Raw genomic sequence first — 25,688 nt, forward strand, 5'->3', positions numbered from 1 at the left:
GAGAATACACTGGCCTATATAGGGTTTCGCCACTTTAAATTCTATACCCAGCCAAGTGTTGTGGCTACCACAGAATATCCATGGCATCCCTGTGTCAGGTATCACCCCAAAAATACATGCCTATGAAAGAAAAAAAAACAGCAAATGTAAAACAACCAAGTAACACCAAAACAAGCTTATCCTGTTAATATATCCCTCTTTTTAGCAACAATAGGTAAACTAAATATAATAAATTTTACCAAATCACAAATATTAACACATTGCAAGAAACCTGAACGAACTAAACAATTGTAGAATTCTTCTTTACCATGTGGCTAATTTTTAAAAAAATCCGCTCAATTAGAAACACCATTCAAAATAAATGGCGCTGCAGCAACATTTCTTGAACCTCCGAAATTAGTTGAAAATTTCTCTAAGTATTTCTAGATAATTCTTTTGATATTTAATTAAAAGTTCGTTATAATGAAAACTAAGTTGTTTAAATTGCCAAGTTAATTTATTTGCAGAAAAATCTCTTGATATCAATTTTTGGCTTAAGATTTTACATCTATTTTTAAAATCAATATAATTACTACAAATCCTTGCATAACGAAGTAACTTTGAGAAAAACGCTGAATATGTGATATTTGAGTGTATATTACTTTCAGGGAATGGGAAACTAATCACTTCAAAATCAAAATCATCCGTTTTATTATACATTTTAAAACTTAATTTATTATTATCACAAATATTAATATTTAAATCTAAGAAATGATCTTCATGACCAGCGCCATGACTAGGTTCAAGAATAAGCTCTGATGGATATATCTTTTAGAAATATCAATGAAATCCTTACAATTTAAAATCAAAATATCATCTAAATATCTTTTATTATTTGACAAAACATGTTTTAAATTAATTGGATTATTCTTATCCATTATATATTTATATTCTAGTTGACTTAAAAACAAGTCAGCTATAGATGGGGTGGCATTCCCCCCCATGGGAATTCCCACAATTTGCTTGTACAAATCACCACCAAATCTTATATAAGTATTGTATAAACCAAATTCTAATAACTCAAAAATCATATCCAAGCTGTAACATCTCAAGTTAACTGTAGTATTAAACCAATTTGTCCATATAGCTTTTTTATTATAAGTGTCTATTTTTAATAACCTTTTACTAGATAAGAGGAAAGATTTCTTGATAACAGTTTTTAAATTATCAAACCCTACATTAAGTGATAAATTAGTATAAATTGTCGCAAAATCGAAAGACTCAATTCTTTTAGCTGAAACCATTGTTAAAGAATCTATCACCTGCAGTGAATTATTAACACTCCAATATGGATTAAAATTTGAAAATTTTTTAATGCCACAACAATAGGTTTTAAGTTTATTTACATTTTCCTTTAAAATTAAAGAGAGGTCAGGAGCAGCAATGCGGGTTGGACATTAAGGTGCTCCAGCAATAAACCGTGGTTTATGGGGATTCTTATGAAATTTTACAGTCCAATATAGGAAAGGGAACTTTTTATCATTGTCATTTATTTTAATATTAAAATTTTTAAAAAGTATTTCTTCAGTCTTTTCAGTTAAATTCTCATCCTCTATATTTACCTTTTCGTAAATATTAGTTGTGCCTAACTCCCTTTTTAAGATATCACAATACAGCTTCTGACAAATTATGGCAAAATTATTATTAGCTTTATCCACTGGCACAATTATAAAATCATTCTTTAGATTAGCAATTGCTTGTTTAATCTTCGCATTATAAAATAATGATTTAGTGTTACTATTTTTTAAGTTAGAATATATTTTATTTCTTATTCTACTAATAATTAAATTCTTCCAACTTTGAAAACTCGCTTTATTTTTATTCTCTTTCTTAAACCACTTATCAATAAATAAATCAAAATCATTTTCCAAGCCATCAAGAACACTCGATGGTTTCAGATGATGCGAAAGACGGAAATTAGCCCCTTTATTCATTATAATTTGAAGATCATCTTGCTTTATTGTTAACAAGTCCCCTGTTATACCATGTTTGTAAGTAGGATTTACAAATGGGCCAAGTTGCTTACAATTACAAACCGGTTTCCAATTTATATCACTATCTAATCTTTTTAGTACTAAATTATAATTAAAAATAATTTACCCAATAGTTTTTGAAAATTTATAAGTTAAAACGGGACTATCATTATAATTCAAATTACTAGGAAGGGCCTGTTTCACAAGCCGCTGATTTAAAATTTCTGGTAAATTAATATCTTCAATATGATTACAAGTAAAATTAATAGGTAAATATAATCTGTTATCCTTATTACTAATCTTATCGAACTTTTTCTTTTTTGAAATAAATTTCGTTTTAGTTAGAATGCAAATTGTATCAAATATTAATTTAAAATTATAATCAAGAGCTGTATTATTCTTAACAACCCAGAAAGGTTTGATTAAATACCTCTTGGATATACTATTTAGACATTTTATTACAGAAATCATACCCATCGATTCAAGTAGCTGGCATAGATCTATAGAAAGCATATGTACATCTAATTCTTTTTTTCTATTATTTTTCCTATGTCCTCTCGATTGTTTTTTACGTTTAGTAGGACAAGTAAAAGAAGGATGGTCCATAAAACCATCAATACATTTAATAACAACATGAGACATGTCACCATATTTTGCTACACGATCATTTAGCCCAAAAGGATAAGCTGTACCAAGAGTATGGATCCAGAAATCCTCCTGTTTACGTAGTCTATTATTCTTCTCTTCTTTATTTAAATTTTCTAATTCAAAATTTTCTACAATTGTGACAGTTATATCTGATATAGACCATTTAGCATTATTACAATGTTGAACTAGATAGTTATTAGTTTTTTCATTATTAACTGTTGTCTTATGTCCAGAAAATCTTTTATATATATTATTAGTTGTTTCCCCACATATTTTAGGCAGCATTTATTACATTCTAATAGGTAAATTACATTGGTTGTTCTACAATTAACATTACCACGTAACTTGCATGCAAAATTTTTATTATACAATGTACGCTTAACAGAAGACCGTGGGACAAAATGATCTTGGCAAAGACAACAACGACTCTTACACTTACTAACTTTCAAAAAATCGTTCCGAGTTCCAAGGCTAATATTTGTGTTTTGTTGCATAAAAAGTTATTGAAACCGGCGTCCCCGTTGTAGTTGTGTCCTTGTGTCCTGTCGTCATTTATATTCCCTCTGTCCCGGTCGTAATTTGTGTCCCGGTATCACAGTCTGTAATTTCTCTTTTGAGTGTCCCGATGGTCATTTATATTCAATGTGTCCCGGTCTTCATTTGTGTCCTGGTGTCCCAGTTTGTAGTGTTTTCTTATAATGACGTCATATACAAAGCCTTATATACTTATAATCACGTCAAATGCAAATCCACAAACAAATAAATATGCATATATACAACTTATTTTTAAATATATAGAATACAGTTTCTTTTTTAGTTTTTTTTTTTAGTTTTTTCTTTTCTTAGTTTTTTCTTTTTTAATTTTTTTTTTAGTTTCTTCTTTTTATTGATTTGTTTTCTTCAATTTGTCAATGTTCATTCTAACAATGGCACTTATTGTTCTATATATATATATATATTATATATATATATATATATTGTTCTAAAAAATATGATACATGGACCTTGCGGTGCACTGAACGAAAATTCAACATGCATGGCCAAAGGAAGGTGCACGAAGCAATATCCTCTTCTTGCCTCGTCACAAGTGCCACGTGAGCTCTTAGCTCTTGTTATTTATTTAATTTGTAGGAGCAGAAGGAGTAATAGTAGTAAATAGCAACGAAGACCACACTGCCTTTCCATCATAAACATCTAAAACAAAAAGAACAATAGGGCATTCTTTCCGCAAGAACAAGGGCATTCTGATTTGTTGATTATAAACACGTTTTTAGTGCTAGTCTTTCTTTTTTGGCAGTTGATCTCAAAAGTCTATTTGTGACTGGTTCTTTGTTAATATCTACTGTTTTGTTTTATATTTTGTAAGATCATTTTTAATTTAATTTGTGTAGAGCATTTAGTGAAAATTCTCCAAAGTCCCTATTTGAGGAAATATTATTTATCTTAGTCTGATCTCAATTGCTTCTAGAACTATCTACTTTATATCCAGGTATTGCTAATAAGGGCGGATTCTTCAAATAGTATTTTGTGGCTAGGATGTACAAACACATGGCTGCTGAATTGCCTCGTTTAATCTCACTTTGTTTATTAGTCCTGGTTGAACCTCGTTGAAGCCAGGGTACTGGGTCTCTTTGAAAAAACACAAACAAATAATGCAACTAGACACTATTATCACAATGTTGCAAATAAGACAATAAAGCAACATTAAAAATAAAAAATAAGACAATAGAGTAACATTAAAAATAACATTACGAATAACTCAATACATAAACATGACAAATAAGACAACAAACATTACAACTAAGGCTATTGAGAAAACAAATAGTGTAACTAAACACTCTTAAAGCAGCATTAAAAATAATAAAATAACTCAATATTACAAATAACATTAAAAACATTAATTATGGCTCAATGCAGAAACAGTACAAATAAGACAACTCAGACAACAAATAATACAACTAAACACTATTACCGCAATGTTACAAAAAGACAATAAAGCAACATTAAAATTAATTTTACGAATAACTCAATAAATAAATATTACAAATAAGGCAACAAACAATACAACTAAGACAACTAATTCAACAAATAGTGGAACTAGGCACTCTTAAAGCAGCATTAAAAATAAGACAATACAGCAAAATTACAAAAAAAAAACAACATTACTAATAACTCAATACAACAGTATTACAAACAAGACAGCAAACAATACAACTACGACAACTAATACAACAAATAGTGCAACTAGGCACTATTACAGCAACATTACAAATAAGACAATACAACAAAATTACACAAAAAAAAACAACATTACTAATAACTCAATACAAAAGCATTACAAACAAGACAGCAAACATTACAAGTAAGACAACTAATACAACAAATAGTGCAACTAGGCACTATTACAGCAACATTACGAATAACATTAAAAACAATATTGCGAATAACATTAAAAACAACATTGCGAATAACTCAATACAACAAAATTACAAATAAGACGATTAAGAAAGCAAACAGTACAACCAAGACTGCTACAATCCACAATTAGGTATTAGGAACTGACTTTTTTCCGACCGTTTTCCAGATTTTGCAACCAAATCTCCATTTCCTCACTAGTTCTTTTTTTCATGTTCTGTCTCTCTTTTAATTCTTCAATGACAGCATCCATGGCTTTCTTGGCATTTAAATCATTGACTTTCCTGGTATTTGAAATTGTGGGAGTACGGCCAGAAAGGGGGACGGTTGGTGGTGCTTGTGGAGCATACGTTTGGGGAGGTTTTATTTGAGGTTGGTCAGGTTGACATGCTGGTTTGGTATCCTGAGTATAAACTTACTTCTTATTTTTGAAGATATTTTTGATTATAAATTTCCTCCACCTGTTTTTACCTTTTTTACCTCTGATATTTTGTAGCCAATGTTGAAAAAAATTTTTGGCCTTTGAGTATGACTGCTCATTTGGAACTTCAGAAGGTGATGGACGAGAAGAGGGTGAAATAGGAGTAGGAAAGGTAGTAGGAGGAGGAACACAAAGAACAGGAGAACACGGAGGATATGACAGAGTGAGTGCAGGAGAAGAGGTTGAAATAAGATCAGGTAAAGGAGGAAATGGAGGATCTGAAAGAGCTTGTGCAGTTGAAGAGGTTAAAATAAGATCAGATAAAGGACGAGGAGGTTTTATGAGAAGAAGAGGAGGAGATGGTGTAACTAAAAAGGCTGATGCAGGTTTGTCGGTTTTTTGTTGTTGTAGCTTTGAAGCATCAACAGTTTCATTTTAATTTGTTTGCTTGCTATTGAAACTATGTGGATCAATTTGTAGTTCCAAATTTTTTTTAGCCTTGTTTTTTACTTCTTGCTTGCTTTTTTCTTTAACTCTTTCTAGCTCCAAGGATTCATCAGTTTTATAACCTTTTTTGTCATTAATTACTACTTTGACCAAAGTTTCAGGATTTGTCGTTTCGTCTTTGATTAGCTGCTTCCTTTTTTCTTTTTCTTTGTCAGGAATTTCTAGGTTTAAGTCTTCTTCAACTCTGTTTTCTCCTAGGGCTGTATCCTCTTTTGGAGAACTGAACTTTATGCCGTGACGTCTGTAATAAAACAACCCAGAAGCTTTGAAACCTTCTTTGACTTTATTCAAAAGAACGTCAATAGAATCTAAAATGGCTTAGCCTTTCTTCCTTTCAAAGTAATAAAGGACTGTAATGGAAGCCACAGAAGAAATTAAACAAATAGTGATGTTTTTCATCTTTGATGAATGAAATTAAATACTTTTACAAGAAGAGGTCTAGAAGAGATAATGCCAGAAGAGATAATGCCAGATTAGGAATGTGCAATTTACGTCAACGAAGGCTTGTCGAGGAACTACCAGAGCAACGCGAAACCAGACTTGCTGCTGAAAGAGAAAGTAAAAAAAGAAGGCGTGTCGAGGAATCACAAGAGCAAGGTGAAAACAGGCTTGCGGCTTCAAGAGATAATATATCTTCTATATATATAAAAATAAGTTGTGTGTCTTTCTGTCAGGTGACGTCATGTTTCTGTGTCGACTGACGTCATGAAGTTAGTTGTCGTCATTTTTGTTATGACGGTGACTTCATTAATAGTATTTAAGACATGCGTTCACGGAAAAATTTTTAATTGTAAAATGACTGAAGAACCTACAATGGCAACAGCCGAGGAAGCTGCTCAAAGAGCCTATGCCAAAAAACTTGCTGCTGATAGAGAAAGTAAGAAAAGAAAGCGTGGATATAACCGGGAATATAAATGACGACCGGGACACAGGGACACAACTACAACGGGGACGCCAGGGGCACAGACGGGATATATAATTGACGACTGAGACACAGGGATTGTTTGAATAGAAATTACAGACCGGGACATCGGGACACAAATGACGACCGGGACACTGGGACACAGGGAATATAAATGACGACCGGGACACTCAAAGAGAAATTACAAACTGGGACACCAGGACACAAATGACGACCGGGACACAGAGAATATAAATGCTATTTATATGCACAGACAATGGGACAGCGAAGAATGTTGCATATTCGCATGTTTTACGTAGTTAAAAATATATATTTATATCTATCTCTATCCACAGGTGGGACACAGGGACACAGGTACAATGGCGCGTAACTAATGTGGCGTGTAACGACTTACGCGCGCGGGGGCTTGGGGGGGGGGCGCGAAGCGCCCCCCCAACTAGGCGTTGGGGTGGCGCGAAGCGCCATCCCAACAGCTAGTATATATATATATATATATATATATATATATATATATATATATATATATATATATATATATATATATATATATATATATATATATATATATATATATCTATATATATATATATCTATATGTATATATATATATATATATATATATATATATATATATATATATATATATATATATATATATATATATATATATATATATATATATATATATATATATATATATATATATATATATATATATATATATATATATATATATATATATATATATATATATATATATATACACGTTGTATATATGCATGTTTGTTTGTTTGTGGGTTTGTATATGACGTCATTATAAGTATATAAGGCTTTGTATATGACGTCATTATAAGATGACACTAAAGACCGGGACACCGGAAAAAAATGACGACCAGGACACAGGGAATATAAATGACGACCGGGAAACTCAAAGAGAAATTATTTTCAAGAGTTTGTAAACCGAACAATTGTATTTATGTGCACAGACAATGGGACAACGAAGAATGTTGTATATTTGCAAGTTTTACGTAGTTAAAAACATAAATATATCTATATATGTAAAAATAAGTTGTCTGTGGGTTATGTCTGTTACACTTTGTCTGTTACGCCAGATTATATCTTCTATATATATAAAAATAAGTTGTATGAATTTTTGTATTGAGGGTTTAAATGTAAAAACTGGGAATTACATGAATATTTCGAAATATTTTGACAATAAATTAATGTAATTTAAAAACCTTAAAAAAGATACTTCAAATTTTGAGATTTATTATAAATTGTTGAGCTTTAGCAAGCTTGGCACGTGGAGATTTCTCCAACTGTCAATGTTAGAATGAACACTGACAAACTGAAAAACATTGAAAAAGATAGAATGTTACCAAATCCTACAATGGCAGAAGAAGCAACCGAGGAAGCTGCTCAAAGAGTTAATGCCAAAAGGCTTGCGACGTCAATTTTGAAACATGAGTTATATTTTTTGATATTTGATAAAAAATGCTTAGATTCTGACGTAGTGCCAGTAAGCAAAGTCTTCAATGGCTCTGGGGGTGCTGCCAGTAGAGGAAGTTTAAATTTCCCTGAGGCGAAACATATTCCCATTGTTTCACCATTAAATTTCAAGGCCATCAAAACAGCCATCGATTTGATGCCTACTGATACGCATAAAATTGTTATTTCCGCTGACAAAACGCCTCCTGGCCAACTTGTGCGTAGATACAATGCTCCAACTATCAACGAAGTGGCAATCGTTATGGTCGGTGATCAGTTTTTACCTCGAGATATTATTCTTCATAAGCGAAACACTCAGTTGGTAAGAATTGCTGAAACTCATCGATACTACGATGCCCTACCATTTTCAGGCGAGAATCATAAATTTTTACAATTGTACTTCATCAGTGATAGAAATTCTGAATTGAATACACGTTGCAAAATTTGTCCCAACGTTGAAAGGACAATCGTTTCCCAATTGCAACGTCTTTTCCACGAAAATAATAATTTAGTTCGTCTGTTCAAAACAGCCATCGATTTGATGCCTACTGATACGCATAAAATTGTTATTTCCGCTGACAAAACGCCTCCTGGCCAACATTTGCGTAGATACAATGCTCCAACTAACAACGAAGTGGCAATTGTTACGGTCGGTGATCAATTTTTACCTCGAGATATTATTCTTCATAAGAGAAATGCTTAGTTGGAAAGAATTGCTGAAACTCATCGATGATACGATGCCCTACAATATCCTATCATTTTTTGGGATGGAGCCGACGGCTATCACTTTAATATTAAATTTATGATTCCAGCCACTAACAAAGAAATGAATAAGAAATACTGTTAAATGCATTATTATTCCTATAGACTAATGATTCGGCAGGATGAAGACAATTATATTTTAAAATGCCGTCAATTGTTTCACCAATACGTCGTTGATATGTATGCAAAAATTGAATCAGCCCGTTTGCTATATATCTGTCTGAATCAGACCAAGCTCCGCTCTGAACAATAAATTCATCTGCGAGATGCAGTTGTAAATGACGGTAATACCACAAACGTTAGAAGATTAACGATTTGACCTTCATCATATGCTGGCAGTCCCCGTCATATGCATGAATATGCTCAAGATGTTATTACGTATGTTCGTCTCTATGGTCGTCCAGATTTATTTATTATATTTACATGTAATCAATCTTGGGACAAGATACAGCAGCTTTTACTTCAAGGACAATCGGCGGTTCATAGACATGACATTACGGCCCATGTCTTCCGGCAAAAGTTGAAATCACTGATAAACTAAATAGTAAAACTTGTAGTTTTTTGGTCAGTGCGATGCTGGATGTACTCAGTGGAATGGCAAAAACGAGGTTTGCCACACGCACATATACTAATCTGGCTACATAATAAAATTACTTCTAACGAACTTGATGATGTGATTTCCGCTGAAATACCTGATGAAAATGTCGATAAAGGGTTAAATGATATTGTTGTAGAAATTATGATACATGGACCTTGCGGTGCAATGAACGAAAATTCACCATGCATGGCCAAAGGAAGGTGCACGAAGCCATATCCTTGACTTTTAGTATCCAACACAATTACTGGCAATAAAGGTTACCCACAAAATAGAAGAAGATCTACTGAAGATGGCGGTAAAAAAGCAATAATAAAGAAAAGTAACGGTACCACCATCGAAGTAGATAGCCAGTGGGTTGTTCCATATTTTCCATTATTATCAAAAACATTTAATGCACACATAAACGTTGAATACTTTATCTCCGTAAAGGCAATCATATACATATGTAAATACGTCAACAAAGGCAGTGACATGGCAGTTTTTGGCTTGTAGTCCGAAATCAAAGATATTGACGAAATCGTACAATATACGGCTGGAAGATACATAAGCAGTAATGAAGCTGTTTGGTGAATTCTTTCATTTCCGATACATGAGCGTAGTCCTAATGTTGTTCACTTAGCGGTACATTTACAGAATGGTCAACGTCTTTATTTTTCAGAATCCAACATGCAACATAGAGCACTGAATCCACCAGATACAAAGTTAACTACTTTCTTTTCGCTATGCAAAAATGATTCTTTTGCAAAAAACTGCTGTATACTGGAGTGCGTTCGTATTACACGTGGAATACTAAAAATAAAGTATTTGAATGTCAAAAACAGGGTAGTTCAGTCGACGGCCAACCTACCATATTTAAAGAAACCACGATAGGAAGACTCTACACCGTTCACCCAAATCAACATGAATGCTTCTTTCTACGCCTGCTTTTGGTGAATATACCCGGTCCGACGTCCTTTGAGTATTTGAGAACTGTAAACGGTACTATACATGACACTTACCATAGTGCATGCCCAGCTCTGAACTTATTGGAGAATGACCAACATTGGGATAACTGCATCAATGACGCGTGCGAAACGTGAACTTCAAGTCAAATTCATGCATTTTTGGCATTATACTAACAACTTGCTCTCCATCAGCTCCTACAGAGCTATGGGAAAAATATAAATCAAAAATTTCCGAAGATATACTCCATCGAAAACGGTTAGAGACGTCAGATATGACTTTTAATTTTCCATCAGAAATTTATAACTACACTTTAGTTATTATAGAAGATTTGTGCGTATGTATGGCAAACAAACCTCTTCAGGATTTGGGAATGCCTTCACCTAATCGCACCGCTGCTGTTTCAACATGTGTAGAATTGGATCGTGAACAAAGTTACAGTACGAGTGATCTATTGTCGTATGTACAAAATAACATTTCAAAGTTAACGTTGGAACAAAGAGACATTTATGATACGATAATGCATTGTGTCGATAACAACGTTGGAGAAATTCTCTTTTTGGATACGCCAGGTGGTACTGGTAAAACGTTTGTTATAAAACTGATTCTGGCATCAATTCGATCAAAAAATGAAATAACGTTGGCAATTGCGTCGTCCGGAATAGCCGCAACGCTGCTGCCTGATGGAAGAACTGCTCATTCCGCTTTGAAATTGCCTCTGAATTTGAATTCTACAGAAACTCCCACGTGCAATATTTCCAAATCATCTGGAATGGGTAAAGTATTGCAGCAATGCAAACTTATTATTTGGGACGAGTGAACAATGGCAAACAAAAAATCGCTCGAGGCTCTGGATCAATGTTTGAAAGATTTGCGAGGGATTTCGAAACCCTTTGACAGCACAATAATATTGCTTGCGGGAGATTTCAGGCAAACATTACCTCTAATACCTAGATCAACCCCTTCAGACGAAATGAATGCTTGCCTGAAAAATTCTAATTTATGGGCACACGTAAAATCAATAAAATTAACTACAAATATGCGGGTCTCTCGAAAAGTGGCCTAGCCGTTCATGGCATGTTAGAAAACAGGTTTCTTGCGGCCATGCCAATTTGATTAAAAAAGGTAAAAATATGCAATCCGGGCAAGTCTTAGACCTGACGTCACAAAACTTGTTATTCTTAATAGGCTAATAGGAAGGTGATGACATGCCGGTTCTAAACCAAAAAGGACGCTTTTGAAAAGTGGTACCCCTAAGCGCTACGTCAAAAAACTGGTTTTTGTTCCATTAGCTAATATGAACCAATGGCAAATGTATTTTCGCTTAATAATTATGGGTCTGCTGGAATTCAGTGGTACAATAAATACTTTGATCAAAAGATGGCAGTTGAGAGATAAATTAATGTCTAAAAAAGGGTTGTCTTTTAAACTTAGGATTTATAAATGACTTCTTCTGAGGTGTAGGATCTACAAGAATAAATGTAGATATTTTATTTAAAAATATATTTGTTCATTTATGTATAAATTATATTTTTGGAGGAGATTGTACAGAAAATGTAGTTAAACTTTGTAGATGGTTTTCGTTCAAATAGGAATTTTTTTATTTTTGCTTGTTTTATATCTAGTTGGACTATTATTGAAACGGATTTAAATGGCCATATTCCTTGGAAAAGGACAATTCTATCCTATCTGGAATTATTGTTTTATTCTCATATCCTTTCACTCTATTCGGTCAACTTTACTTCACCTAGCCTTTGTCTCATACCTATCTAGTACTCGTTGGCATTGAAAAAAAATTAAAAGAAGCATTGAATCGATAAACTTTATTAGAAACAAGAGACTGTTATCTAAAATACACAGTCTTTTCTTCTTCCACTCACAGATTAAATTTTCTGATCTGGTACAGAGAATACTTCCTAGTTATCTTTGGTCCTTGGATTCGTTGCAGCTGCAAACATTTTGTAGCCTTAAAGAAAATGAAAGATTTATAGCCCTATAATATCAACACTAACGGACATTTAACAAATTATCGTAAAGCCTCGAGGGTCATACTTCGGCTAAAAAATTTCACTTGAAATCCAACCCTATTCTGTAGTTTCGATTAAAAAAAAAATAAAACATGGAAATAATAAACAAAGCAAAAGATACAACCAAGTATAGGACACTTAATTCATGAAATGACTTATTTAATAGTAATAATACAGGCCAGAAATAATTTAGAAACCCTCTAGGAAGCTTAAAAGCTGGTTTCATAAAATGAAAGATATGTTTTCAATTACAATTTAGTCATTTGATTTGTTAGATGAAGACTCAAATTTATGAGTTTCAAAAATGATTTAGATCATATTTAATATGATGCTCTGTCTGTAGTGACTTGTCAAAATTCCAAAAGAAGATTTCTTATAAAAAAATCTAAAACAGTTACTTTGCAAAAATTATTATTACATTGATATCTTGACTAAAATGAGAAGCAAGAAGGGTTTTATTTTCTGAGATTATATACCCTTCTGCTCTCCAAATGGCACTTGAGATATTTTTGTTCTTGAAAGAATTCAAACCTGTGGATGTTGATCACGTATCAAAAACGGCAGTTAATGTGTAAAAACACTAAGCCAAGCATTAATGTAATGGATATTAAATGAAAGTTTTTTTTCTGAAAGTAAGGAACACCATTAAAACTTGAAACGAACAGAAATTATTGTTTATGAAGGGGTTATTCCCCTCCTCCGTACCTTGCTCTTTACGTTAAAGCTTTTAAGTGCTTTAAATAAAACTTCCTTTTCTAATTAAGCGACCCGTGTTTCAGTAGTTGTTCTTAAAAAATTGTGACATTCAAACTAGCGTACATAGCAACGCATTGAGGGGGGGGGGCAGCCCCTTCATATACAAAATAAATTATGTTCATTTGTTTTAAAGATCTTTACTTATAGTTAAAAAAATCGTATTTTTATTCTTTTAAATCGCCCCAGGTAGAAATTCCTACAGAATTTTCCCCCAGAAGTTTCACTCTCCATGAAAAACTCTACCACAGAAACTCGCCCCAATCACAAAATATCCCGCTCCGAAAGTGTCTATGCTTCCCAAAAATAAATTATATACGTAAATCTTACAAATTTCATAGCTTAAAGATGTCGGAAAGGCCTTAAATATAATACGTTAAATATAACGGTAAAACCTATTTGTTTTAGAATGTCAAGATGGAGTTCATTCCATCAGAATCTTAAAATTTAGTCATTTTTAAATAACAAATTTGTAATTTTTTGCACTTTTTATTCCTACAGAACAATAATTGTAACGGATACTAACTGAAGAAGTCTTTTTTGGAAAGTAAGGAGCAAAATTAAAATTCAAAACAAACAGAAATTGTTTATGAAGGAGTCGCTTCCTTCCAGAATGCCTTGCTCTTTACGCTAACGCTTTAAGGACTTTACAAAATGCTTCCTTTTCTATTCAAACGACCAATGTTTATGCAGCTGTTCTTAAAAAATTTGGACAGTCAAACTTCAGCGTAAATAACAGTATTGAGGAGGGGGGTATTCCCTTCATATACAAAAGTAAATTCTGTTCATTTGAGTTTTAATGATCTTAACTTTCAGTGAAAAAATTTGTTTTTTTTTATTATGATCATTTTTTAAATAACGCCCGTAGATTTGGTTCACTCTTCTTAAATATTCCCTTCTCACAGGAAACTCATGCGTAGGAATTTCTACCATGTAAACTAATTCCCGTAAAACCCCCTCCAGACAGTAAAAAACTCGCCCCCGTAAATTTTCTTGCGGTCGATTCAGCTTGAAAAATGCTCCTTAGCATGCTGTCATTTGAAAAGACTAATTTCCAATCATTTCCTCAATAGCTTCTGACATCCTCTCTTTCCTTAAAATGGTTTTCTGGAAATCCAAAATGAAAATAGCCTCAGAATAATTTTTCCTGAACCATCTTCAGTAAAAATCTGACTTTGGAAAGAGATTATGACAATTAAAAATAATTTCGAACAGTAATTCTATCAGATCGCCCCATGTAGAATTTTCCATGGAAAACCCCCTCCCCCAGAAATTTTCCTCTCCATTAAAAGTTCTACCAAAGAAACCCACCCTAGGCACAAAATTCCCCCTCTCAAAAAGTGTCTGTATACTCCCCTATAACAAATACTATGCGTACAGATTGAACACATTTCATAGCTTACAGGCGTCTCCCCGTGGCTTGTGGGGGTTATTTTTACTCCCCACAGTAGTTATTACCGCTCTCTTAAAATTTTGACCAGATAACTTTAGAAAACAAGGGACTAGTAAAATTTTTTATTATTTCAAATCGTATTTTGTTGATAAACAATCGGTTTGTTAGGAAAGGCCTTGAATATAATGCACACTTACGATATAAATTGTTTATTCTTCCCAACAAAGATGCTTAAAGATATGCAACCATTTTTTAGCTGTTTCTTCGAGTGATCATAATGGTAATATTTGTTTTAGGATGTCAAGATAGAGCTCATTCCAGCAAAATATTAAGATTTAATCATTTTTAGATAACAAAATGTCATATGAAATTTGTCATTTTTTGCACTTTATACTCCCACAAAAAAGAGAATTTGGATTAAAATTTTAAACATTAAGGTCAAAACTGTTATCGAGGGTATTTTGATATATACAATTAGTTTAAAACTATCTAAAGCTTATATAGAGCATTTAAGTTTCAGGACACATTTGTGGTTCAGTTGAATATTCATTTCCAAAATTTATGTAATCCATTATCAAGAAAGAGTGACTCAGCCCAATAGCAATGGAAATTTAAAAACGGAATTTATTCGTCAAAAGCTACGGGTATGAGGAAATTTCTCAGCTGTCTTTCCCTTTCTCAGCCTTCGCTCTTTCAAACAGTTCGTGGTAACGAACTGTTGTAAGGAGCGACCCGGCTCAATAGTAACCAAAACTCTAAAAAATGGCATTTTGATACCAATAGCTACATCAAAAGAATCGCATTTTAATGCTGGTTTTAAATTTATAAGTTTCATCAAGTTTAGTCTTACCCATCAAAAGTTACGAGCCTGAGAAAATTTGCGTTATTTTAGAAAATAGGGGGAAACGCCCCCTAAAAGTCATAAAATCTTAACGAAAATCACACCATCAGATTCAGCGTATTAGAGAACCCTACTGTAGAATTTTCGAGCTCCTATCTACAAAAATGTGGAATTTTGCATTTTTTGCCAGAAGGCAGATCACGGATGCGTGTCTATTTGTTTTTTTTTTTTTTGTTTTTTTTTTTTTTTTCCCCAGGGGTGATTGTATCAACCCAGTTGTCCTAGAATGTTGCAAGAGGGCTCATTCTAACGGAAATGAAAAGTTCTAGTGCCCTTTTTAAGTGACAAAAAAAATTGGAGGGCACCTAGGCCCCCTCCCACGCTAATTATTTTCCCAAATTCAACGGATCAAAATTCTGAGATAGCCATTTTATTCAGCATAGTCGAAAAACCTTATAACTATGTCTTTGGGGACGATTTACTCCCCCACAGTCCCCGTGGGAGGGGCAACAAGTTACAAACTTTGACCTGTGCTTACATATAGTAATGGTTATTGGGAAGTATACAGGCATTTTCAGGAGGATTTTTTTGGTTTGGGGGAGGGGTTGAGAAGAGGGGGATATGCTGGGGGAACTTTCCTTCGAGAATTTGTAATGGGAGAAGAAAATTTCCATGAAGGGAGAGCAGGATTTACTAGCATTATTAAAAAAAAACAATTAAAAAATAAAAGTGAAAAAGCTTTTTCAGCTGGAAGTAAGGAACAGCAGTAAAACTTAAAACAAACAGAAATTATTACCCATATGAGGGGCTCACCTCCTTCTAATACCTCGCTCTTTACGCTAAAGTATTTTCGGTAATTTCAACTACTTATTCTACGGCTTTTGTGATTCAGGGGGTCCTTCTTAATGAATTGGGATAAAATTTAAGTTTTAGTGTAAAGGGCGAGGTACTGACGATGGGGCGAATCCCCTCATATATGTAATACAAACATGAGAATACAAAAGTCCTTTACGTAAGCTAATTTATAAGTTACGTAAACCTTTTACCAATAAAAAGATTCGTAAAAAATTAAAAGTTCTAGTTGCCTTTTTAATTAACCAAAAATTGGGGGGCAACTAGGCTTCGTCCCCCGCTCTTTTTTTCTCAAAATCATTCGATCAAAATTATGAGAAAGCCATTGAGCCAAAAAAAAATAAAAAAAAATATGCAAATTTCGTTTTGATTATTCCTGTGCGGAGAGCCAAAATCAAAACATGCATTGATTCGAAAACGTTCAGAAATTAAATAAAAAAAAAACAAGTTTTTTCAACTGAAAGTAAGGAGCGACATCAAAACTTAAAACGCACAGAAATTACTTCGTATATGAAAGAGGCTGCTTCCTCATCAACGCCCCGCTCTTTACGCTAAAGTTTTTTACTGTTTTAGAAAGAAGAATTGACAGAAAGAGTCAAACTTTAGCGTAAAGAGCGGGGCGTTGATGAGGAAGCAGCCTCTTTCATATACGAAGTAATTTCTGTGTGTTTTAAGTTTTGATGTCACTCCTTACTTTCACTTGAAAAAACTTGTTTTTTTATTTAATAAAGCCTAGGAACGACGCATCAACGGATGATAGATGGAATTATCTATCAACAAAACAAAGAATGAACTATGCGTTTTTTGGAACACGTATTTCGGAACATTTACTTTGGCAGCCATCATCATTTTTTTTTTTTTTTTAGAGAGAGAGAAAAAGATGGTTTTATATATATAATTAAACAAAACAAGCAAATAGCCCGAAGCAAAGCATTTATCTTATGAGCAATAGGTTAGTTAAATAGAGAATGTATAGCATTGTCTATTTCAGTTGAATGCAACAAGTTTTTTGTTAGATCTAAGTTTTATTTAAATACTGGGCATATACGCAATATATTCTCTTTTTAATTCCCACTGTGTCGAGAATTCAAACTCAAAAATATGGACAGAATTTCTTTGTTTCAACCCATGATTTGTAATCTGACTTACTTACTGAATATTGAAAAAGTATTTATATTTAAAAAAAAAACACTTATTGATGGCAGCTTCTACGAAGCGTTAAACCAACTTATTTCATTGAACGACTTTACTGTTGTTAAGATGAAAAATATCCCAATTTTGTGAATAGCTACCTAATTTGATTGTCCCGTTTGAAGGTTCATCTTTAACCTAATGATTCGAAACTAGAATAGAGATTTACACATAATACAAAGGCAAAAAAACACCACAGCTTCTTTAACTTATCTTAGGCTGCAGCTAAGCAAAAGATATTATTAAAAATATGTAACTTATAAAATTTCAGAGAATAGTTTGACACTACAATCCTTCAAAACCTTCAGCCATGATTATGCATTATTTCTTCCTTCATTCGTTCTGTCCATTAATCTTCTAGGATCTTTTCGAATCCCAATTTCCTGAAAATAATGTCATTAATTAATTAATTGCTTAATATTAAAAAACACTGAATAATTAAGTTCATTTGAGCCCAAGTGAAAAGACTTTCAAGAAAAAATGATTATAATGAAAGTAGAGTGAAAAAAATCAGATGAACAGATCAAATTGCTCCTTAGCCCATGCAAAAGATCTATAAATAGCTCAAACAAATTAACCACTGAAGTTTTCATATACTTGTACTTACGCAAAGACAGAACTTAAAAGGAAACCCAAACCCTCTCCCCGAAAATATACATTTTATTTTGCAAAAAGTTTCACAACAAAGACAACAAAGACTAAACCGTAAAATTATAATCTAAGTGTTCTCTTTACTGTTTTTTTTTTCGACTAAGATGTATTTTGGCTTAAGGGTATATAGACAGAAATTATCATAAAGAAGACTATCGCTTCTATTCCTTTTAAAGTAAAATACAAATAATTTGAAATTTAGGGAACTATAATCTAGGAGAAGCAGTAAGGACTGTCACATTCTGAGATGATATGTCAGAGTAAAATTAAACACTAACGAATTAACAAAATAAAATGTTTTTTTCTTATAGTCATTTCTTATTATCTTTCTACCGAAGTTCCTTCATCAAAATGTTTAAATACTGTTTCATATATTTCCCTAATATTATACTGATCTGTCTGAGGAGAAGGGGGGGGGGGGCAAAGTACACTGATGTGCCATTGACAGAGAAAGGTAGCGTAACTCAATAACCTTTTTGTAGCCCCTTATCTCTTCTGTAAAAGTGGGATTAATCGACTAATCTTTGTTTCACGTTTTCCTACGAAAAAAAATGTATAACATTATAAGAGTGTGGTTGACTCAACCTGAACCAAAGTGCTATATCTGATTTAATCTTTAAGTACAAACGAAATCAAACTTAAAGTTTCTTTTTCTTCTCCGGTTCCATCTTAGGTCTAATCAGCCAGTTTCCTTGGCGGTTCCTTGGATCCTAGGCAGTTTCCTTTGGTCTCTTCTAATTGTTACTTACGGTTTTATTTGAGTTGTTATGACATTATTAAGGTTAGATCCCTGCTTAAAGCTTCCCCAAACATAGTGTTTGAAATTAATTTTTTTTTTCAAATGAAAGCATGAACTAGTCTGATGAAATTTTAAGAGGATAGAATTTTCCATGGGGAATTTTCCGGGGGGGGGGGGGGTTAGTTTAGATTAGAGAACTTTTCAAGGACAAGTTTCCCATGAACAAAGTGAATTTTTCATGAAGCGAAAATCAGATTTACCAGAATTATTTAAAAATTAATCTGAAACTCAATAATAGTTTTTTCGACTGAAAGTAAGGAGCATCCCTAAACTGAAAATAGTGGGAAATTAGTCCATATATGAGGGAGTTCAACTATTTGTCCCAAGTTTTAAGAGCACCTCGGAGCTGGAATAATCATTTTCTCTTACAGCTAGGATTGAAGCTGAATGAGTTCCTTACCTATTTCGTATATTTTGCTCAGAAAAATTCATATTTATAAAAAGCCTCAAAGCTAACATTAAATCTGTTTTGGGGAGAGGGGCACTTCGAAATTTAAATTGCTGGAATTTAAAATTTTTACCACAAACAAAATCACGTATGTGTTTCTTGTGTTTGTTGTTTTTTTCCAGGAGTGACCAAATCGGACACAGTGATCCTATAAGATTGGATCTATGATTGGCTTACATACATTTGGTGCAAAAAGAAAGAACTAAATTATTTTTTGCACAATATGACTTACTTCTCCGCAAAGCGGTTTTAAGTTATAAATAAACATGGACTTACCCTTGCGCAAAGAAGAGTACTTTAGAAACTATTTGAAAGGCCATTTTTGAGCACATCTCAACTTTTTGACTCTTGACTAGCTAAATTTTGCTTCAAATTTGACATCTCTCAATCCAAAACAGATTCTTTTTCTCAAACAGCCACATTTTCATGAAAAATGAAAAAGATGAGTTTCCTTATAATTTTTTGATACAATAAAATAATATTATTAAGTATTAAGCCTGTGATTTCGCAGTTTCCTCCTATAGAAATTATAAATTTTACTTTTATTCTATGATAAATATTCTATGATGATTGAATCAAGCAAGCATGGCAAAATAAAACATGGCACTGAGATTAGTGTAAGAAGGTATGCTACATTAATCGAGTTCTAAAGTGTCTGGTAATGGTCTGTCTTTCTCGTTCAAACAGTAAATTTGGAATAAATCAATGTAATATGCTCTTGTGTCACTTGCGGTTTTGGCCTAGCGGTCCCTTGAACCCTTCTTCAAATAATATTATTTAATTATAATCAAGTAGGTGTGGACATCTAGCCATGGCTAATTGAAGAAAAAGCTAAGACAAATAGTCCGATAGAGTGAGGGGCAAATCTTACATGAGCCCTTACTAGGATTATATAAAAATGATGTCAGTTCATTTGTTTTAATTATAAATGGGCTAAAATTTACCGGCAACTGCATGTTCATAAATCTCATTTGTGGGTTTGGTCAATCTGTCAGATGAACATGTGGGCTAGACAATATTTATGGCGCTTGGGTTGGTTGCAGCTCGACCAAGGAGTTATCCGACTGCTCCGAGTGTGGTATTTTTATTGTGTTTGAGAGAGTTTTGTGGGTACAAACAATTTTTGCTTAGAGCAGAAAAGACTCTTCCTTGCCCATTAGCGCCACTCGACCAACCTCATCGAAGGCAGCTCGACCAAGGAGTTATCCGACTGCTCGAAGTGTGGTATTTTTATTGTGTTTGAAAAAGTCTTGTGGGTGCAAACAATTTTTGCTTAGAGCAGAAAAGACTCTTCCTTTGCCCATTAGCGCCACTCGACCAACCTCATCGAAGGCAGCTCGACCAAGGAGTTATCTGACTGCTCCGAGTGTGGTATTTTTATTGTGTTTGAGAGAGTTTTGTGGGTGCAAACAATTTTTGCTTAGAGCAGAAAAGACTCTTCCTTTGCCCATTAGCGCCACTCGACCAACCTCATCGAAGGCAGCTCGACCAAGCAATTATCCGACTGCTCTGAGTGTGGTATTTTTATTATGTTTGAGAAAGTCTTGTGGGTGCAAACAATTTTTGCTTAGAGCATAAAAGACTCTTCCTTTGCCCATTAGCGCCACTCGACCAACCTCATCGAAGGCAGCTCGACTAAGGAGTTATCCGACTGCTCCAAGTTTGGTATTTTTATTGTGTTTGAGAAAGTTTTGTTAGTGCAAACGATTTGTGCTTAGAGCAGAAAAGACTCTTCCTTTGCCCATTAGCGCCACTCGACCAACCTCATCGAAGGCAGCTCGACCAAGCAGTTATCCGACTGCTCTGAGTGTGGTATTTTAATTTTGTTTGAGAAAGTCTTGTGGGTGCAAACAATTTGTGCTTAGAGCAGAAAAGACTCTTCGTTTGCCCATTAGCACCACTCGACCAACCTCATCGAAGGCAGCTCGACCAAGGAGTTATCCAACTGCTCCAAGTGTGGTATTTTTATTGTGTTTGAGAAAGTTTTGTGGGTGTAAACAATTTTTGCTTAGAGCACAAAAGACTTCCTTTGCCCATTAGCGCCACTCGACCAACCTCATCGAAAGCAGCTCGACCAAGGAGTTATCCGACTTCTCCAAGTGTGGTATTTTTATTGTGTTTAAGAAAGTTTTGTGGGTGCAAACAATTTTTGCTTAGAGCAAAAAAGACTTCCTTTGCCCATTTGCGCCACTCGACCAACCTCATCGAAGGCAGCTCGACCAAGGAGTTATCCAACTGCTCCGAGGGTGGTATTTTTACTGCGCTTTGAGTGTCCCGGTCGTCATTTGTGTCCCGGTAGTCTGTAATTTCTCTTCGAGTGTCCCGGTCCTCATTTATATTCCCTCTGTCCCGGTCGTCATTGTAATACAGACAATGACAATGACGACAAAATTGTAATACAGAAAATATATTGCCAATATAAATTCAATAAAACCGGCATTTGAAAGAAATTAGCTCCACTTAGCCATTTTTTACAAGGAATTAGAAGAAAGAGGCATTAAAATGACCTCTTCTTGTAAAAGTATTTAATTTTTTCAGTAAAGAAGAAAAACATCACTATATGTTTAATTTCTTCTGTGGCGTCCATTACACAGCCCTTTATTACTTTGAAAAGAAAGGCTAGGCCATTCTAAATTCGATTGACGTTCCTTTGAATAAAGTCAAAGAAGGTTTCAAAGCTTTTGGGGTTGTTTTATTACAGCCGTCACGGCATAAGTTCAATTCTCCTAAAAAGAACTAGTAAGGAAATGGAGATTTCAATCAATCAATCAATCAATCAATTTATTAAAACTAGAGAAAACTATTACAAAAGTAAATCAATTAATAGGCCCAAGAAGCTATGCTTGTAATGGGCCACAGAGAACAAAAAAAAACACTTATAAAATATATACAAAAAAAACAAAAAACACTGGAACAAGACAAGATTTTAAAAGAAGAGAAGTGACATACAAATTGGGATAGAATTAAAAGAGAGACAAAAATTATTTAACTGGAAAGACCCGACGATATAATGCATTTGCAGAAAGAAAAAGAGGGACATCCAAAGGGATGGAGTTCCATAATAGAATTGACTGATATACAGGAGACCTCTGAGCTGCTGTAGAGGATCGTTTTGGTAAAATAAATCATCGAGAAGAATTACGCTAAGAAGAAGAGTACCTACCTGAGCCTGTCCTTGAGAAAAACTGCTGCAGGGTCGGTGGAAGAGTACCTAGAAAAGCAGAATGCGCTAAATAAAGAGTATTTTTACCTATAATATGATCCAGCGGAGCTATTCCAGTATCATTATAAAGATCAGAGGAAGGGTAAAGCCGAGGGAGAAGAAAAGTAGCCTTCACTGCCCTATTTTGGGCTCTTTGAAGTGAGCAGAGAAGAGATTTATTAGTATTGCCCCAGACAGAGCAGCAATAAGAAAGCATGATAAAGAGAAACCATAATATCAGGAGGAAGAAATGAATTAATCCGGTGCAACAATGAAGACTGGCGGAGTATTAAGGAACGGGTGTGAGTTATATGCGGTTTAAAAGAAAGAAAACAGTCGAGATACGCACCAAGAAGTTTCACCATAGTAGCTTGTGGTATAATATCATTCCCAAAAGTCAGGGTGATTGGCTCCCGTACGTCTCTCATGCGGTAAGGGGTCCTAAAGTTGACTATGGCACTCTTTCGGCTGTTAAGAGCCATACCATTTGACCAGCGCCAATCCTTTACTTTATCAAGAAGACCTTGAGCTATAGAAGTGGCAGATGGCAGGTCCACCGCAGCAATGAAAAAATTACTGTCATCGGCAAAAAGAACAGGGTGAATATGGGGATGAAGACCATCAACAAGATCATTAATGTAGATTAGAAACAAAAGTGGTCCAAGCACAGAGCCTTGTGGGACACCTTTCAATACAGGCAAAGTAGTGGAAGAACTACGGTTAATCAAAACATACTGAGATCTATCTGAGAGGTAGGACCTAAACCAATCTAGTGGGACTCCATGCACACCAAATAAGGATAGTTTAGACAGAAGAACATTGTGGTCAACCATATCAAAGGCCTTTGAAAAGTCAAGAAAAAGACCCAAAACACACAAGCCCTTGTCTAGATTAACACGCACAAACTCTGTAGCATCAGAAGTGTATGTAAGGTAGAGAATGAGGGACAAAAACCATACTGATGGTTAGTGATGAGAGAATTTCCATCAGTCGAATTAGTACTAAACACAAATGAAGAGAGTCGACGATACAAAACTTTTTCAACAACCTTTGAGATGACGGGAAGAAGAGAAATAGGTCTGTAGTTTGAAATTAGAGACGAATCACCTTTTTTATGCAAAGGTAGAACAGTAGCAACTTTAAATGAATGAGGGAAAATACCAGAAGAAACAGAGAGGTTAGTTATGTGTGAAATCGGATGAGAAACAAACTGACTAATTTTTTTAAGGACATTATTACTCAAACCAAAACTATCAACTGAACGACTGCTAGGAAGTTTGGAAATAATACTAGAAATCTCAGTAGTACTACATGGGGAAAGGAAAAAAGACTTCTCTGCCAAGGGAAAACAACTTACTCTACTCGGGGGTGGAATTAGAACTGAAGGAAGTGAACACTGAATAAAAGTCTTACTTTTACATTCAGCCTTGAACAAAGACGCTTTCATATGGGTTGCATTGATCAGACCTCTAGACATCCATGGGCATTTGGGTGTAAAATTCCTTGGCTTATTTCTAAGAGGAAAATGCTTATCCAACAGAGTTCCCATAGGACACAAAAATAATCTAGTTGCACAATCAGCATCATTAGCTTCAAGAACACTAGACCAATCATTACTCTGAAGACCATATATTAAATTAGAAATTTCCTTATCTGTAAAAGTTCTGAAAGAAGACTTGCCTTTCTCATTCACAGTAATCTCAGTTTTAGGCACAGATAGTGATAGATAAATAGGAAAGTGATCAGAGAGATCAGTGAAAACAAGACCAGAAGAGAACTTTAAATTTGGAGAATGAGAAGTGAAAATATTATCTATTAAAGTGGCAGAATTTCTTGAAGGGTCAACACGAGAAGGAAAAAAAAATTGAAGGAAGTAGCCCTGAAGAAGAAAATACATCAAAAAGATGGTCACATTCATCATTTGATCCAACATTTAACATATTGTAATTAAAGTCTCCCAAAACACAAATTCGTTTTTTAGAGAAAGTCCCCACACCGGAAAGCTGATCAAGCAAATCACAGAACAGATGTGTTGGAAAAGGAGGGTTTTTCCGAACTTACCGTTCGGAAAAAGTCAGTTCCTAATACCTAATTCTGGACTGTAGCAGTACTTGGTTGTAGTGTTTGCTTTCTTAATCGTCTTATTTGTAATTTTGTTGTATTGAGTTATTCGCAATGTTGTTTATAATGTTATTACAGTTCCTTGCGACGCGTGGGATTGAACCTGCGAACCTTCAATTAGAAGGCGGGGCCTTGTCCAGTACGCCATCGCAAGGCGCTTAGTATTTTTGTTGTTGTATAGCAAGGATAACTCAAAAATGAAATAGAAAATGAGATGCCAAAGTCTGCACTCCTCAAGCATCAAAAGTTACAAAAAGTAAATAAAAGTTTTGTATGTATCGAAATTTACATCACGATTTTGAATGAACTTTGTCATTGAACTCTCGCCGAAAAAAAGCAGTGAGTAGCCTGGAAGTTCATTATTTTCTGCATGCCCAAAAATTAATTATTTTGTTTTCGTATAAAGATACTAGTTTCAATTTTAATACTTTAATATTTCAACTGGTAACGATTGCTGTATATATGTTGGAAATATTTAGACTTTGCTTCCTGTTGTCACTATTTAAACAAATGGATTTATCCCAATTCGCATGTTAATTGTTAGAGTCATTTCTAGGGCTGAGAATATCCGAGGTAAAATTAATTACAGCGCCCTTCCCGACTCAAATATAAGCAGAAAAACCCGGATGAAAGTGGGTAGCCCCGGCTACCCACCCAGTTGTGGTGCCTTACGCAGTTGACCCGATTGCCCCACT

The sequence above is a fragment of the Artemia franciscana genome, chromosome 4 (assembly GCF_032884065.1).
Source record: "Artemia franciscana chromosome 4, ASM3288406v1, whole genome shotgun sequence".
Taxonomy (NCBI): domain Eukaryota; kingdom Metazoa; phylum Arthropoda; class Branchiopoda; order Anostraca; family Artemiidae; genus Artemia; species Artemia franciscana.